At 33.8% G+C, this 18628-nt stretch overlaps 1 protein-coding gene across 2 annotated transcripts in view; it reads right to left on the bottom strand.

Annotated features, from left to right (window-relative positions):
- LOC134697155 (uncharacterized) overlaps nt 1-18628 on the bottom strand; it is a 121468-nt gene that overhangs the window by 22928 nt on the left and 79912 nt on the right. The window lies entirely within an intron of this gene.

Raw genomic sequence — 18628 nt, 5'->3', positions numbered from 1 at the left:
TAGTGTTTCAAGTTAACTTTTGTTCGTTAAAAAAAGTCCACGTCATCGGCTAAGGCAAGCGGAGAGGATGATGATACACAGACCATGAACATGTTTCATCTGAAAATTAACCTAGTGGAGTGATGGCTTCTCATCTGACTATAGCAACTAACAACTAAAACACCATATCCTGATATCGTTTCTTGTAACATGGTCAACGACGTGATAATTCCTAGGCTCATGAATTCCCGTTTCTATCTAGGTTCAAAGACTAATTTTATTTTCAATTAAAGAACAAAGTTTCAATGTTCCCCGCCATACACAATACATGCCATATTTTATCTATGTAAGGGAATAACTCTTTTTTATTTTCAATATCGAAATAAAAGCTTCACAGCAAATGAAAAGGGATTTCCATTACAATTTATATTTCAAAGTTAAAAATATTTGATTACGACTAATAAAGACATTGCTGATGATATAAGTTTCACTAAATCTGTCAAGAATTGTACACATGAAAGTGAATACAAGACCGGACGGTCGGACGTCCGGTATTTTTTATGTCTCCTGCAACGCGTTTAGCTAAGTAATCAAAAATCAAAAACCCAAGGTAGTAGACTCAAGTTCCTGGAAAGGGGAGTCACTTCAGTTCCTATATTTCGAAGTTCCTTAATTATACAGAAGTGCCGCTGTGAGTCCCTTTTTGATATGTCAAATATAAGATTGGGTGGGAAACTTTTACATAAAATATGCATGAATTGAATGATGGTAGTTTTGTGGAAACAATAAAATATGATTGAAAATATAAATATATGAATTGGTGGGTATTTTAAATTTAAACAATAATTTAACTAGTGTCGGATTCTTGGTGAGTACATGTGCTGAAATAGAAAAAAAAATCTGCATAAAAAGGTAAAAAAAAATCGGCTCGCTCCGCTCGGCAAAACATCAACATCATTTCAACCCTGGCTACGCCACTGCCTGTTGTTAAGTGGTTGCCGTCTGTTGACATAGTTCAAAAAGGTAACATTTGTATACCCCTGGTTAAAAGTCTTTAATTAATTACTGGTAGCAAAAAAAGATCCGAGGCACACACAAAAACCGACGGAAACACTTCAAACAGCAGCATTGATCTATCTCGTAACTGTGTTATTGACTTTCAATTTTTATGGTATGCTTTTTCTGTAAGCCTTTTTGTGTTTTTTATTTTTTTCTCTCCCGTAATTGTGTTATTTATCTATGATAATGTCTGAGCTCTTGTCTTTCGTTTTCGATTATGTGTTTCTGTCTTGCATATGACATGGATATGTATCTATACATCCCGTCACTGTGTTATTGTGTCATGGTAAATGCTTGTTTATATCTGTATTTTATTTTTGTAATGATTAAATGACACAACTTTGACTGCTGTATCCCTATTTTTTATCTATTATGTTTGGTTTTTTTTTTATCACGAATCGTTGTCAAGATAATGGAATTTGATACGAGTGCCATACAAGTGAGAGATGTTTAGCTACCTAAAAAACACTGAGGTTTATTTCAACATTTTCTACATAATGCCTGTATCAAGTCAGATATATATAGTTATCAAAGGTACCAGGCTTATAATTCATCACGGCAGACGCGCGTTTCGTATACATAAGACTCATCAGTGACCAGTAATCTATGCCTGGGATAAGAAAATCCATAGTACAGAATTTTGAATAATTCAAACTTTTGCAAACAGTAAATTTATAAAAATGACAATATTATATTCATGTCAACACCCACGTGCTGTCTACTGGGCTGGTGATACCCTAGGGAACGAAACATTCACCAGCAGTGACATCGATCCAGTGTTGTAAAATAGTTATCAAAGGTTCCAGGATTATAATTTATTACGCCAGACACGAGTCTCGTCTACTGATCCAAATAGTTCAAATACAGCCAAACAATTTTAAAGCTGAAATCTGTTGAAGAGCATTTAGGACCTCAATTTCCAAAAAATGCCAGGAAGATATTTTTCTTTCTACTACCAACAAAAAACGTCAACTTACATTTTTTGTAAACAAATTGGTTCGATTTGGGTTAACAAAACTCACATAAATCGACAAATTGTTATCTTATATTTCGTTAATGTGTTTTGGTTTGCACTTAAGAGTTTCCGTTGTTTTGTTGTTTTCTTCTTACAGTTGATGTGCTAACCTCAGTTTTGGTTTGTTAGCCGTATTTGTTTTATCTCAATCGATTTATGAATTTCTAACAGTGGTATACCATTGCTTTTATTTACGGCCTGCATCCCGATGACATTACAATTATTCCGACATATTCGAGATATTGTGAGTTTATTTTAGAAAGACAATGACCTTATTTTTTTAACTCAATTTAAACGGATTTATTTTTTCAAGAAAATACAGTTGTAACGAGTACACAGTGTAGATCAGTGTAAGCGTGTCTTTTTCTATTTTAGAACGGGTTCTTTACCAGTTGGATACTGGATCCAAAATTGTTCTTTTTACTAAAATTATAGCAATTAATCTTTATTTATAATCTTTATTTATAAATTGACGTCAACGAACCAAAATATGTACAACTGCTCTTTGCCATCTCTAATAAACTTTCTATAAACTATTCTACTTAAAATATGTACACTCAGTCTGGTACAAATTTGTTCTGGTTAAGAAACAAACTTGTCCTCCTGGAACAATAATGTACCCTACAAATTTGCAAACTTGTCTTTGTTCTGTTGTTACAATTATGTACTTTACAAGGTGATCACACAGACTCACACTTGTCCTAAACGGTACAATACGGTTCAGCTTGTAAACGTACAACGTTCATTTTTTTTTTATATTAATAAGGCCGTTAGTTTTCTCGTTTGAATTGTTTTACATTGTCGTATCGGGGCCTTATGTAGCTGACTACGCGGTATGAGCTTAGCTCATTGTTGAAGGCCGTACGGTGACCTAAAGTTGTTAATGTCTGTGTTATTTTAGTCTCTTGTGGACAGTTGTCTCATTGGCAATCATACCACATCTTCATTTTATAAGTCCAAGGCACCAACCTGTTCTTTATTACACTTAGTAATACTATCTTATATATACGATCCAGCGATTTCGAATATCTACGTACCGTACTTCAGGTCTTCGTCTTCTAACGTACATTCTAACATGACGTCCTTCAAACGCTTTGAGTACACACCCGTGGTAAAATTTGAATATATTGCATGGGCTGTTCCGATCGTACTCCCACGTCATATGCTTTTTTATGAATGAGTTTCGCGACGTCATAATACGATGACGTTAGAATATGAGCATTTTACGGGAAAATACACGCTTGAAAACCCGAAAATCATCACAACATGGCAACGTAAACAAACAATGCTAAAATGTGTTATAAGCCATATTTGTTTAAACATTTAAGACATATAAGTAAATTATGATTTAAAATAATTCAAAACTATCTATATGCGTTATTTCAAATAGTTTAAGCATGTCACTAATTCAGTTTGCTCCGTTCTTTTACGCCAATTTGATACTGCGTTTTTTTATGGGAATGGCAAATATTTGCCTCCACCTAGAGCGCTTCGATCCAACAGAATTGCCGTATTTGACCTATTAGAATCGAAATAATTCATGGGGGCTTGAATGTATCTAGATTTTACCACGGGTTGTCCCTTTATGCCGATATTTTTTAAATATTTGTCATAAAGGGCCAACCCGTGGTAAAATCACGATATATTGTACCATTCATGAAGATTTGATGTTCTACCAAAGTGCCTTCATACCAGTATCTGAGTCTCATTAGGAACATTCTTTACATTTGACATCACCCAAATTTTACCCGCGAAACATCTTACTCTTCTTCTATGTTTATTAACGTACTATACATGTTATACAAATGTATAAAATGAAGCTTCAGCCAAACAGTAATTAAGGTAAAGTATTGAACCTATGATACAAAATCATCACACAGTTTTTAAAGAAATAATCTTTGGAACAGAATTAGAGATTTGATGATTGTAAGACAAACTTTAGATGGGTTTTAAGTTATCATGTGCTTTCTATACAAATGTTCACCAATTTTGAAAGAATTCAAGCAGTAATACTTCTAATGATAAATGAAACAAATGCAATTTTTTTTCAATTTTCAAATGAAGTTCATCAAGACAAAGATTGATGCAAAATTTTCCTGAAATCTGTGACATAACCCTTTTACTATAACTTGACATCAACTGCTTAAAACCAATTTATACTGCAATCAGCTATTTTACTATACAGATAAAGCTATACGTATAAACGTACGCTTTATTCGTCAATGACCCCAACTAACCTATAAGCCCCGCCTCCTTATTGTATTTCATCAACAGCGTCACGTCACGACCATGACAACGTAAAGTAACAATGGTCAAACTTTTATGAATTTAAACTTTTATGTCTTCAAATTGGTTATTTATATACCATGGTTATCAAATGTTATCAATTAAGTTCATTTTCCCTTTCTAGTTCCTTAATATGTCAATGTTTGACCGCCTGGACTACGCTCATAGGGAAATACCCCAAAATGGTACCCCAAGGGGGAAATTCCAAACACTTTTTTTAACAATTTTTGTTACCTAGTTTTTTCATTTTTAAATATTTTCTCGATTTCAGTATAAAGACAATATACGTATAGTGTCTTGAAATATGAAATTTATTTGTATTCGGCACAAAACGGGAAAATGCTCGGTAGAACCTAGCATTTTCCCTTTTCTAAGCCTCATACAAATAAATTTCATATTTCAAGACACTATACGTATATCGTCTAATTATCATATTACGTTATGAAGTTTTAAACACTTTTCAAGTCTGACGTGCTGCTGTCTCATGAACATACATTTTCAAATATATTTGTTTACCATGAATGAGTTTTGAACAGCGGTATTCTACTGCTGCCTTTATTTAAATGATCAATAAGAAAAACTGAATTGATTTTGCCATGTTTATTTTAAGATTTTAAATTGGCTGTCACAGTAAAGTAAGTGATCATTATGGAGACTGAAATCATAACTGTGTCAATCTTTTTGTAGATTTTAAATATTTTGACCTGATCTTTGAATTAAGATTCAAAAGGCATACGTGTTACTTGAATCTAATCATGAACAATGTTTCCACTAAATAGAGACAACCTTAAACGGTTTAAAAGAAGTTTTAATTTAATATGTGTAAAGCTGCCATTTGTTTGTCATAGTAAAGTAATGACCATGTTTTTCTCTGCTTCGTTTTTTCTTCTAGACTGGATGTTTGTTATCATCTTTTCCAAAAAAAAATGGGGCTCTACTACAAGCAGTTTTTAAGATGATAGACAAGGTTCACGAAGGATAAAGTTGGCTTTAAATTTTGGACGGTATTTAAATCGGGCCAAAATAACAAATTTTGCATAGAAATTTTTGTAATAAGACAAAAACATTTGTGTAGGTACCTTCCTTTGAAATTTAAGAAACTATGATCCCTGAAATAAACATTATTTGTATTTTAGGTCAATTTTGGTTATTTTTTCCATAATTTAATAGTTTTTGGCATAATTAACCTTGGCCTCCATCAATGATCCAAAAAGATTTTATATTGATGAATTTCATATCAAAATTGGAATATTTTTGTTTAAAACATTTTGGATTGTAAGTGGCGGACAAGTTTTTAGTTCTGAAAATTGCACAAAATCACCATATTTTAACAAAATGTTGAAAATGGCACTAGTTTAAAGAATAGTATGTACTTTTATGAAAAGAATTGATTTATTTAGCATTAAGGCTTTTGAAATAGACCCATTTACGAATCGAATTGCAACCTTGTTGGTGTTTTATGATAAAATTGATATTTAAGCCATCTTGTGCCATAAGTTAACCTTGTCCTTTGCATTTTACCACTATGTTCTATTTATAGCCATTAAGGGCATGTAGGTTTGAAGTCTTGGTCATCAGATATATTTTTAAAACTAGATACTCTCATGATGATAGTTTCAGAGGAGAAGATTTTTGAAAAGATAACTAAAATTTACAAAAAATTGATAAAAATTTACTATAAAGGACAATAACTAATTAAGGGGTCAATTGACAGTTTTTATTCATGTTGACTTATTTCTAGATCTTTCTTTGTTGTACATAATTGCTGTTTACAGTTTATCTTCATCTAAAATAATATTGAAGATAATAAAAAATAAAACGCCTTGTAAAATGTGTGAACAGTTGGTGCAAGTGTGGACACAATATTCAAGCTTGTCAATGTCTGAATTTGGATTGTGATAAAAATTTTGACATTATATAGGTTTCTGTCACAAAATAAATGTGGTTAAAGATTTTAAATTTTTGAGATGGGTTGAAATATGTGCTTTCATTTTCAATTGAAGATTTCTTGCTATTGTGCAGTACTGTGCAATTGAAGATTCTCCCTTTGATCCAAATGGTGAAGTTGAAATCATCCCTTCGTAAATTTTACGGACGCCATCACGAGTTGGTTTACCGTTATGGAATAACCGTTTCACAAATGATATCGGATATGTTCCTTACGTCGTAGCTACAATCCCCTTCCCTTTCATGAATTTGACCTACCGAATTAGACAATTTACCGGATTTGTAATCACATAAGCAACACGACGGGTGCCGCATGTGGAGCAGGATCTGCTTACCCTTCCGGAGCACCTGAGATCACCTCTGGTTTTTGGTGGGGTTCGTGTTGTTTATTCTTTAGTTTTCTATGTTGTGTCATGTGTACTATTGTTTTTCTGTTTGTCTTTTTCATTTTTAGCCATGGCGTTAATTTGTCAGTTTGTTTTAGATTTACGAGTTTGACTGTCCCTTTGGTATCTTTCGTCCCTCTTGTTTTTACCACTGAGTCGATGTCTCTGCTGGTGGACATTTTGTCCCCGAGGACATCATCCGCACAGTAGCAAAACTACAATTGCATGAACTCACGAAGAACTAACAGGAAACTGGCTCGGACGTCGCCCAGTATAAAAAGGTCCGAAACACACGTCACCATGGACACGGTGTCGTCTGATACGGCAGGTGTCCCCTCACCACAAGACATGACAAATATCCCAAACACGACTCATTCAGATCATCGTCCTAGTGACAACAGCAATATTACACATATACAGCCTTGTTCAGTTCTCCTTAAAGACATTTTGGTTTTTGATGACACAGTACAACACTGTCGCATTTCAAAATGTGAGACCAAAGGCTGCAAAACTTGTGCTATTTTAAGTACAGATGCTGAATTCACTAGCAATTTGACCAAGAAGTCATATTTTACCAGAAGTTACGATGATCTGAAATGTAAATCGATAAATGTCGTCTACGGATTAGAGTGCAACCTTTGCGGATTGGTATACGTCGGTGAAACGAAAGGAAGGCTAAACAAACGTATGTGCAGTCATAGATCAGACATTAACCTCAATGCTAACGACATTCTATACCAGCATTTCAATCAGCCCGATCATTCCATCGTTTCTATGACAGTTCGAATTATCGAAAAAAATATACCATAGCTAGAACAATCCTAATCTTTCAACGACTCTCCGTAGACAAAAAGAAGACTACTGGATTAGACAATTGGGAACTGCAACACCGTTTGGCTGCAATGACAAAATTGATGGTATAGGTATTCTATCTAGTCCTTCGTGCAACTCGGTGAATGTGATGAATATTTTCAACTCGACTCCTCGACGTAGACGTAGTCATGGCCATCGTCATTATACACCACCCTCTATGCATGATGTCTCTATTAATGACTTGCTGCCATGCATACAAAAACCGTTAGGTATTCATCACATTCGCACGAAACTTTTTTTTATTACCCCTTTCAAAACTTCATTCTCTGTTCAATTTATGTTTTGAATCCACTGTTACAAACCCTCATTCAAACCAATACAAACTACAAGCTATAATTTCGGATATTGCTAGTCACAGACTTTTGAAGCCAGTTCGCATTGGAAAAGATGAAAAAGAGAAAAGATCTTTTCTAAATCTTTCCTTTGCCAACAAAGGTCTCGATGGCGTCAACCTAGGCAATATCCTTCATCATAAATTAGTTCAATCGAAAATACCTCCTTATTTCAAAGACCAGTCTGTACCAATAATTTCTTATACCTATACCAAACCTATTGCAACCAAAATTTCAATTACAAACGCGTTTTGCAGGATCTCGATATTGACGAGTTAAAGTCTAAACCTCCTGATTGCACTTGTGCTAGTTCCCAATTCACATACAATCCTGCTGGCCACGTTATTACCGGTGACCTTAACATTGTTAATAACACTTCTCTACGAAACGTGTTATCGAAAGCTCCGAAATATCGTGAGCCTAATCCATCAATTGGAAATACAATTTTAAAATTTTGATGGATTCAGTCGAGGATTATGCCAGGCAATGGGCTAAGCGCGAGAAGGAGGACGTAGACACTCTATCCGAATGGATTAAGGCAGTGAGGTCGTTAATAAAAATCAGAATTAAGAAACTGAATGGGTCCATAAATGCCCATGCTACGTCAATCTTCAAAGATCCAAATGTTGCTAAACACCTATCTGACCTCCATGATAAATATGGTGTTGTCCCCGCAGACAAAGCCCCAAATAACATTGTTTTTGTCTGTAAAAGTCATTACATTAATTGCTTTATAAACGAATTAGGTATAGACAATTCACTTGGAAACCCAACATATACCCTCAAGACACTTACCAAAGAGGAAATCCTGGATAAGCATAGGTCTGTTCTTTGTTCCTTTGGTATTTCAACCAAAGATGAAGAACTGGATCTTCCATCACTGTATTGGATACATAAACTACATAAGTGTCCTTACAAACAACGGTATATTGCTGGGTCTTCCAAGTGCTCCACGAAACCCCTTTCTAAATTATTAACATCAATTTTATCAGCAATCAAAGACGGGCTTCAAAGTTATTGTGAAACTGCCTATTCTAGAGGTGGCGTGAATCAGATGTGGATACTTAAAAATTCCAAAGATCTTTTAGAGTACATACAATCTAACTCTCTTTCATCTTGCAACAGTATTAAAACATTTGACTTTTCTTCACACAAGTATTCCACATTCCAAACTAAAAGACAAATTAAAAGAGTTGGTATTACTTTGCTTCATAAAAAAGAATGGCCAACGTAGATACAAGTATCTTGTCTTAGGGAGGGATAAATCCTACTTTGTAAAGAATCATTCTGATTCAAACAAAAAATTCTCTGAAACCGATATTATCAAGATGCTTGATTTCTTGATTGACAACATATTTGTTACGTTCGGAAGCGTGTTTTTCAACAGACTGTTGGCATCCCAATGGGAACAAACTGTGCCCCTCTACTTGCTGACTTGTTTCTTTATTATTATGAGGCTGACTTCATGCAGGAACTTCTAAGGAAGAAAGATAAGAAGTTAGCAATATCCTTTAACTCTACTTTCCGCTATATAGATGACGTTCTTTCATTGAACAATTCAAAATTTGGTGACTATGTGGATCGCATCTATCCCATCGAATTGGAGATAAAGGATACTACAGATACAGTTAAGTCGGCTTCATATCTTGACTTACATCTAGAAATTGACAATGAGGGTCGGTTGAAGACAAAACTTTACGACAAAAGAGATGATTTCAGCTTTCCAATTGAGAACTTTCCATTTCTAAGTAGCAACATTCCAGCAGCACCTGCATACGGGGTATATATCTCCCAATTGATACGATATTCCCTCGCTTGCATTTCCTATCATGATTTCTTGATAGAGGGTTACTGCTCACAAAGAAGCTATTAAACCAAGAGTTCCAAATGGTGAAGTTGAAATCATCCCTTCGTAAATTTTATGGACGCCATCACGAGTTGGTTGACCGTTATGGAATAACCGTTTCACACATGATATCGTATATGTTCCTTACGTCGTAACTACAATCCCCTTCCCTTTCATGAATTTGACCTACCGAATTAGACTATTTACCGGATTTGTAATCACATAAGCAACACGACGGGTGCCGCATGTGGAGCAGGATCTGCTTACCCTTCCGGAGCACCTGAGATCACCCCTGGTTTTTGGTGGGGTTCGTGTTGTTTATTCTTTAGTTTTCTATGTTGTGTCATGTGTACTATTGTTTTTCTGTTTGTCTTTTTCATTTTTAGCCATGGCGTTGTCAGGTTGTTTTAGATTTACGAGTTTGACTGTCCCTTTGGTATCTTTCGTCCCTCTTTTTGCACAATAGTGTGAAATGAAGGAATTCTTGCTCATGAGCAATATTGTGCTATAGCATTAAATTATGCAATTGAAGATTTCCTGGTATTGCACAATACTTTATATAATAATTCACACATCATATTTATATATATATTTGGTGTCTATCTCCTGTCATATGAGCATGATAAGTATGTTTTGTTTTAAAATACAAATAAGAAATACAGATAAATGCACAAATAGAAAATTTAATTAAAACAAATTATGACCAAAAAAATATTCCCCAACCCCCATTTTCTGCTAAACCCACTTTCAGTAATTGCCCTTAAACTCAAATCCAGCTTTTTCTTTGTGGTATGATACTTCACTGTACAATTTCAGAGAGATCCATACACTCGAAACTAGAAAAATGAGTGTTTTTGGCCAATAATTCCTGAGTGTCTGGGGCAATAACCCCCAAAATTAGATTCCAGCTTTCCCTTTGTGATATGGTACCTTATTCCTAAACTAAACTATATAACCCCAAAAACCAATCCCAACCTTCCTTTTGTGGTTTTTAACCTAGTGTTTAAATTTCATAGAGATCCATTCTCTAAAACTAAAGTTATTGTCCAAAAACCAAGTGTCTTCAGACAACAACAATTTGATACAATTAAATATTTGGTCGTATAAAATCTTCAAATTTCCTTAATTCAGGGGTGGCAACTCAACAATGGGATGCCTGATTTATCTGACAGGTTAGGGCAGATAGAACATGTTTACCCTTTGTCGAATTTGCTCTATATGTATTGGTTTTAGAGATATAAATTTGGCCCAATTGTTTCAGAGGAGAAGATTTTTGTAAAAACTAATAAGAAAAAATGACAACAGAAGACTTTCAGCAAAGCTTATTTTACTTTGAGCCAGGTTAGCAAAAAAAAGATGGTTTTCCAAGCTTCAGAACACCCCACATGTTCATCTTCCAACACATAATAAATACTGACCAATAAAACAGTAAGCAAAAAAAACTTTTTATTAGATAAAGATCCAGAACCTGTAACAGGATTTTTTTATGGAAAAGTGACCACCCATCACATTACATTCTATACAATTAAATATGAGTCTACAAATAAAAACAGTTTCAGTCTACATGTTTACAAATGTGTTTATCTGCTTGGTTAAATCTTATTTATCAGGTACAGCATAGCCTGGTGCTACCAAAGGTCCCTCTTTATGTAGAAATACAGCAGGCCACACAGTCATTCTGTATTTCTTTCCTTTCCGTCCTGAAAACCTGAATTGTTCTTTGTTGAACTTGTCCCCTTTAACAGCCCATCTTATTTCCATAGGAGGTTGTTGAATACACATGTACCAGATTAGGTCAATACATTGTTCCACATAGGTCACAAGCTCCTTACTAACTGGTTCTTGTAACTTTTGTCCTTTGATGTGATTATCAAAAATTTCCTGTAATATTGAACATGCATATGTTAGCATTATCAAACAGTATGAAGTCTTTTAAATCATCAAATTAATAATGTATATTTGAAAAGATCAAAGATCCTGAGAGGAATCCAAAGTGACAATAATTGACTGGGCCAGGGATGGTGGCCAAACTATATTATGGTATAAATTGGCAATAAACAAGTATTCTGAGAGCATTGCATTGCAATGCATACATGTAGTCCCCCCAGTTAAAAATTAATTGTACTGTTACAAAATGCTAGCTTGATCTATAACTTGTCTTGGTGTGAACAATATAACAATTATTTAATCAATATATTCAAGCATGAAGAAAAAAAGTGTGGAAAACTGATTATTCAAGTGACTTTGAATTTTCTAAGTCCAAGAACCATAACTCTCCACAAAATCTTTGTACCAGAACACAATTCAAACTTGATCTGTAACTTGTCATGATAGAACAATGAACCAATTATTAAATCAATATCTTCACGCATGACGACAAAAGGTGATAACTGAATATTTGAGTGAGTTTTCAAAGTCCAAGGACCATAACTCTGCACAAAACTATCAGACCGAAACAAAATTAGAACGTGATCTGTTTCTTATCATGATAAAACGTCATTACCAAATATTAAAGCAATATCTTCCAAGCACAAAGTGGAAAACAAATTTGCCAGACAGACAGAGTGCAAACCTAAAACCACCTTCCAAATCGTCAGTAGGGGACTTATTCTGAAAACATTGGATTAAAACTGATATTACAACATAATACCTATATAGTGTATGGAGCCAAATAGAAGCTTTATTATAGGTATTAAAATATAAAAAAAGACTAGTCATTTGTGAAATTTCTAGTATTTTGATCTGATTAGAAACAGTAAAATATCAGTTTAAATTTGTGAACCTCTCCTTTTAATGAGTTTATCAGAAATTCAAATATTTAGCAGCTAACACATAAACTGTTCTACCATACACTTTATTCCATTTTTTTGTACATTAAGTAGCTTGATATCACTTTTTTACTTTTCACATTCCTAGTGCAATGAGTGGTGAAAATTTGTTAACACGCTACAACTCCATGTCATGAAGCTGCATTCCAAATATTAAACAACTCCCCTTAATAGAAGCTTTCAAAATATTACAAAAAAGTTTCCTAGGACAAAATTATAAGTTGCAACTTTACTAATTTACAATCAAAAGGCAAACAAAAAGTGACTCCATTGTGGATGTAAAAATTATTTACACATTACAAAATTATCAACCTGCTATTAATTCATTCTCCTTCATAGAAGCCAAGAAACCTTAGATAAAATATTTATCCTATGTCTTTTGGATAGAGGATCAGACACAGTATCCCACAACAGTTTGTGACTTTACCAAGGCTGGCTTTCTTAATGGTAACTTGTATATCTGTTATTTATTTTAAGAAATTGGGTGTTAGTATGGTTAGTGTAAACGTATTTATTTTGTCATTTTATATTGACTTGCTCTAAGTATAACAATATTAGTTATTACAAACTTTTTGCAACACTTTAACAGAAGCAGGAGCCACAATCTTTCTATATTCTGTAGCCATCTGTTCTGTTTTAGTTCTCACTTGCTCACTTGCTGGTTTAACCTATAAAAAAAAGACAATAAATTTAACCCAATTTTTATATTTTATGACCAAAATTATTATACCATCTATACACATGCATTATTAACAAAAGTCTATACACTGCACTGAATAATGCCTTGGATATATTCATAGACAAGAATGTGTCTATAGTACGTGGATGCCCCACTCGCACTATAATTTTCTCTGTTAAGTGGAGAGAATACTATAAACTGAACTGATTTGATTGCTGGTGTTTAACATCACCTTTCAACACTTTTCTTGGATAGATCTCTAATGTCAATTTTTACTGGCTGAGGCAGACTGAGTGCTTGGAGAAAACCACAGACCTTTCCTCTAGTAAAAATTTCAATCCTAGTCAAACACACATAGGAGTCACCAGAAAAACTAAATTTGCAACTGATTTCAAAACAGTTTCATAACATGTATTGTCAACTTTATTAATGATCTTTATAAAACAAAATTTGTCCCATGACACAGATAATGCTCCCGCTTGCATATCATATAAAGTTACATAACTGAAGAACAGTTAGAGTGATGCTACCCAAATTTTTTTATTGATTCAATTTGAGTTTTGTAGTTATAAGTATTGTGTATAAGTTTCATAATATTTGGTTGAGGCAAACAGGGGGAAAAAATAAGCAATTTCGTTTTGTTAAGGGGCATAATATACATACAAACAGACAGACGAGGGTAAAACTTAATGCCAACTCTGGGGGCATAAAAGAAAACATAAATTAATCTCTTACCATTTCAGGACCAGAATCAACAGGATTTATTACTGGTGGAATCATTTCTTCTATCAATCTATCAATTTGCTCTTGTGAAACTTTCTGGCAGAAATCGTAAATCACCTAGTGTAAAATAAAGAAAAACACTGAATTACTTAACATAATCAGTTACATTTTGTTTTTGTCAAATACATTCATTGTTCTTAGCCCTTTCACCAATAGCTGCCCTGGCAGAAGCTACTCTGAAGACGATGGCTTCCTGGGCTATTGTGGCACATGTTGGAAATCTTCATATTTTACAACTCCCCCAAAGAGCAGATAACAGCTGAAGGCCACCTTCTTTGGTAAGTTGATATCCTCTACATCTGGTTGAACTTAAACCTTCTATGTGTGCCAGCACAAAGTCAGGAGCTTGTAACTCAGAGGTTGTGTTTTTGGTCACTCTATCTGTTTTTGTTTTATTGTTTTGTACATACATCATGCTGATGTTGCTGTTTTCTCTTTTGAAATGTTTTACATTTTAAAATATTGTGGGTGTCTTTTATCTCTTTCTATATGGCATGTGTTTGGGCATCTTTAAATGCTTTGACCTATAGTTCATTTTACCTACAAGGTCTTGGTAGATGATTTAATTTGGTTCATTGACATATGTTTTTTTTTCATTTTCATACTTATCAATTTACCTGAACAATTTGTTGTAGAGTGTCCATTGTTCCTTCATCACTCTCGTCATCATCAATACCTTTAGGCTTCAGTGATTCATAGGCACTGGACCAAGTCTCGTCAAACAACTCTGCAAATCTCTCTCCAAGTTTCTGGGGTCTATTCTTGTCTCCAAGATGATCTGTAAACCCAGGGTCCCCATCAGCCAACTGCTGACTGGCAATACCACTCAACCTATTAAACATAAAGTTGTGAATGGAAATAGGGAATGTGACAAGGAGACAACAACAGACCAAAGAACAGAAAAACAGCCAAAGGCCACTAATGGGTCTTGTAACATGTAAACTTGTGTTTTATCCTGATTAATATGGGAGAAATACATGTTCAAAACAAATAGTGTAAAATCAAACATGAGAGCTATTGCATTAAAATTGTCAACGAATTGAATCCTAAATTACACAGAACCATTTATTCTTTGTCAAGGTATTTAAATGTTTGCAGGTTCACCTGTCCAATTGTATAAATACAACAGCTAATGTTCTCTGTGTCGAGTTTAATGACATTGAACCTTCATTTTATATAAAGTCAATCATTTGTCTAGCTTAAATAATAGTAATTTGAAAAAAAAATCTACTTGGTTAAAGTGCAGTTACTAAATTGCCAGAAAAAAGTATGTTGGTTTACAGGTATAAAAAAATATCCTACCTGCTAGCTAAATCCTCGATTTGATTTCTCTGGCTTGTGATGGTTTCTTTAAGCTTTAGGTATTCAAACAATGGAAGCATTTTAAATTTGTCTATTGGTCTGAGTGGTTTACTTTCTGCTTTCTTAAATCTAGATTTCATGTCACTGACAATTTCCCTATATTGCCCTTGCTCTATGTCTATACCTTGTGGAATCTACATATAAATTGAAACAATAATAAGATGCTGATTAAACAAGAACACATATACCCCATTCACACTATCATTTTCTATGTTCAGTGGACTATGAAAGTTTCTGATTTGTGACATATAGTATACATGGTTATTTTTTCTTCTATTAATTTAAAAAATAATGTTTAACAAGTATATACAAAAGCCAGTTTCAAAAATGGCTAATTTGATAAGTTTTCGTCATATGCTTCTTATCAATTTTATCATTCCAGATTCAAATAATTCCTTGTTTAAAGTTCAATTTAGAATAAAGGGGAAGAATTTGTCCATGGGACGCAGATGATGCCCCCTCTTGCATATCATATAAAATTCTAAACATCATAAAGCGAAATAACTGACTAACGGTAAAAGTGACGCTACCCTAATTATTTGTAATTGATCTGAGTTATGTGGTAACAAGCATTGTGTTAAGGGGCATAACTCTAAAGCCGTTTAAGTTACACCACCAAGTGTCATCACAATTGGTTGATGCAAACTATGAAGTAAGAGAACAGAAACCAACTTAGGGGTGCATAAAAACATATTTTCGTAGGTTGTATGCCGTATATTAACCCTAACTAAAATGTATTTAAGTTTTTCAATGCAACTGGGTTGCTGTCTTATCTGTAAAGAGAAATAACAACTTACAGTTGCCATCATATTCTGTGACAGCATAGTCTGCTCTAATACAGTGAGTCTGTGATATTCTTCTGCCGCTTTAGCTGCACTTTCCTGTACCTTTTTATCTTTTGACAGATCTTGTATTGTGCATATTGCGGCATATAAAGGTCGAAATCTTGGAACATTCCTAAATTCTTTCATGTCGAATTTGAGATATTTGATGTCATCCATTTTTACTCTCCTTATCTGTAAAGAAAAAACTACTGAGTAAGACGTTAAATATTTTGACAGTTTTCTATCAGATTTATCAACATTAAAATATTTACTAGAATACAATCACTTTTTTTTAATGAAGGAAATGGGAATAGCTCTCTTTTCCTAGAGTGTCAAAATTGGGAAGCAAAAACTTCCAACCGGGCTTAGACCTGAGCTTATTACATAAAAATTATCTCTATTTTCATTGTTTGTCAATATGTTCAGTTTATATATATATATCATTTGTATATGGTACTGATTGCACATTTATTTCTTAAATCATTGTCATCAATTTTAGAAACAAAGAGTTTTATTTCACACTTATAGTACACTATAGAAAAGGGGTTAGTATGGGGTCTCAACCAGAATTACCAAGAAAATAAGTGCCAAATCCTGAATTCCTTGATATAAATAATGTGCCAATTCCTGCATCAAAGATTTGATCAAATCCTGAATTCACAAAATCTCCTTTCTCACCACAGTAGAGTGATATAAAAAATTATTGCAAGAAACTAAAAGTGCACCTGCCATTGTCAATGACGTTAATAACATTGTTTAGATAAGTTGCAATAAGCAGATTATCATTGGTTATCTTGACTCAATTGCTTTTATCACTTTTGCCATACCAGCTCTTGCAAGAAAATAAATCTTGTCGAGATGACCAATGATAATCTATATATAATATATAACCAAAGAACCTTAGTGAGCGCGCTCACATACCCCATGCCCCACATTTTCATTGGAGAAATTAAATAAGTGTAGAAAAAAAAATTGTAGAAAAAAACAGATGCTCCACAGGGTGCAGCTTTATACGACCGCAGAGGTCGAACCCTGAACGGTTGGGGCTAGTATGGACACAACATTCAAGCTGGATACAGCTCTAAACTTGGATTGTGATTCTATAGTTGACACAGCAATGAATGTGGTCTAATGAACATTATTTTATTTTTTTTGGCTTTTGAGCAATTCACTTTGCTGTTGAATATTAATCCTCTCAAAAAAAAATATTTGAAGAAATTTTATTTTTATTTTCTGAAATCTGAAATGAGAAAAATTGAACCCCCATCCCCAAATTCTTTTTTCACCTCCCCCTTTCCCTTATTCCAAAAGTGATCTCAATTTAAATTTCTAATGGAGGTTACAACAATAACTACTCATTTTTAATACATCATAAAATACAAAAATATAAAATGTCATACAGTCAAGGTTAAAATTAAAATTAATTAATAGTAACTTTAAAAAAAAATGGTGAATATGTCCAAAGGGACACATTTGATGCCCCCGCTAGCATATTACGTTATAAAGGGATATAACTCAAAAACTGTAAAAATGAAGCTGTAAAAAATTTAACTTAAACTGAGTTTAGAGGTAATAAGCATTATATACACATTTCATTAAATTAAGTTGAGACAAACTTAATTTAAGAGAATATAAACTAAAAAATTCTTCAATTATTCCATTTGTAAAGGGGCATAACCCTAGAATGGTAATCAAAGTGCTTGTAAAAATATAGCATTGATTTAAGTTGATTCAACTACTTTTTTGGAAAAAGAAAGATAACTCCAATGTTCTAAGAAGATTACATAAAGCATTGGTTTGAGGTGATTCAACAACCGTTCTGGACAAAGAAAGATAACGCCAATTTATTGTCTTGAAACTACAAAAATGCTTGCTTTTGGCTCCTTTTTTGGCCCTTTATTCCTAGACAGTTTGCCAAATAACCCATTAAAATATATCCCAACCTTCTACTTATGGTATTAAACAATATGGTACAATTTCAGAACAATTGAAATACTAATACACAACTTTCTGTCCTGAAACTAGATAAATGCTGTTTTTGGCCCCTAATTCCTAAACCTTTTGGACCATAACCCCTAAAATCAATCCCAAGCTTCCTTTTGTGGTTATTAACATTGTTTTCAAATTTTATTGATTTCTTTCTGCTTATACAAAAGTAATTTTCCAGAAAACAATCCGTCTTTGGACGACCCTGACGACGCAGACGACAACAACAACGTGATACCAATATACGACCAAATTTTTTTTTATTTTTGCGGTCATATAAAAACAATTGAACCAAAATGACTTGTCAACATGCACATCTACATAGTATGTCCTTATTATCTACAAAGGTTTCATGAAACTCTGTTGTGTGGTTTCAGAGGAGTTGAGATGACAAACTGTTGCAGTAGTCCATTAAAGTAAATAAGTTCAAAGGGGTGTAACTC

The sequence above is a fragment of the Mytilus trossulus genome, chromosome 14 (genome assembly GCF_036588685.1).
Source record: "Mytilus trossulus isolate FHL-02 chromosome 14, PNRI_Mtr1.1.1.hap1, whole genome shotgun sequence".
Taxonomy (NCBI): Eukaryota; Metazoa; Mollusca; class Bivalvia; order Mytilida; family Mytilidae; genus Mytilus; species Mytilus trossulus.
This window is presented reverse-complemented; position numbering and strand designations above follow the sequence as displayed.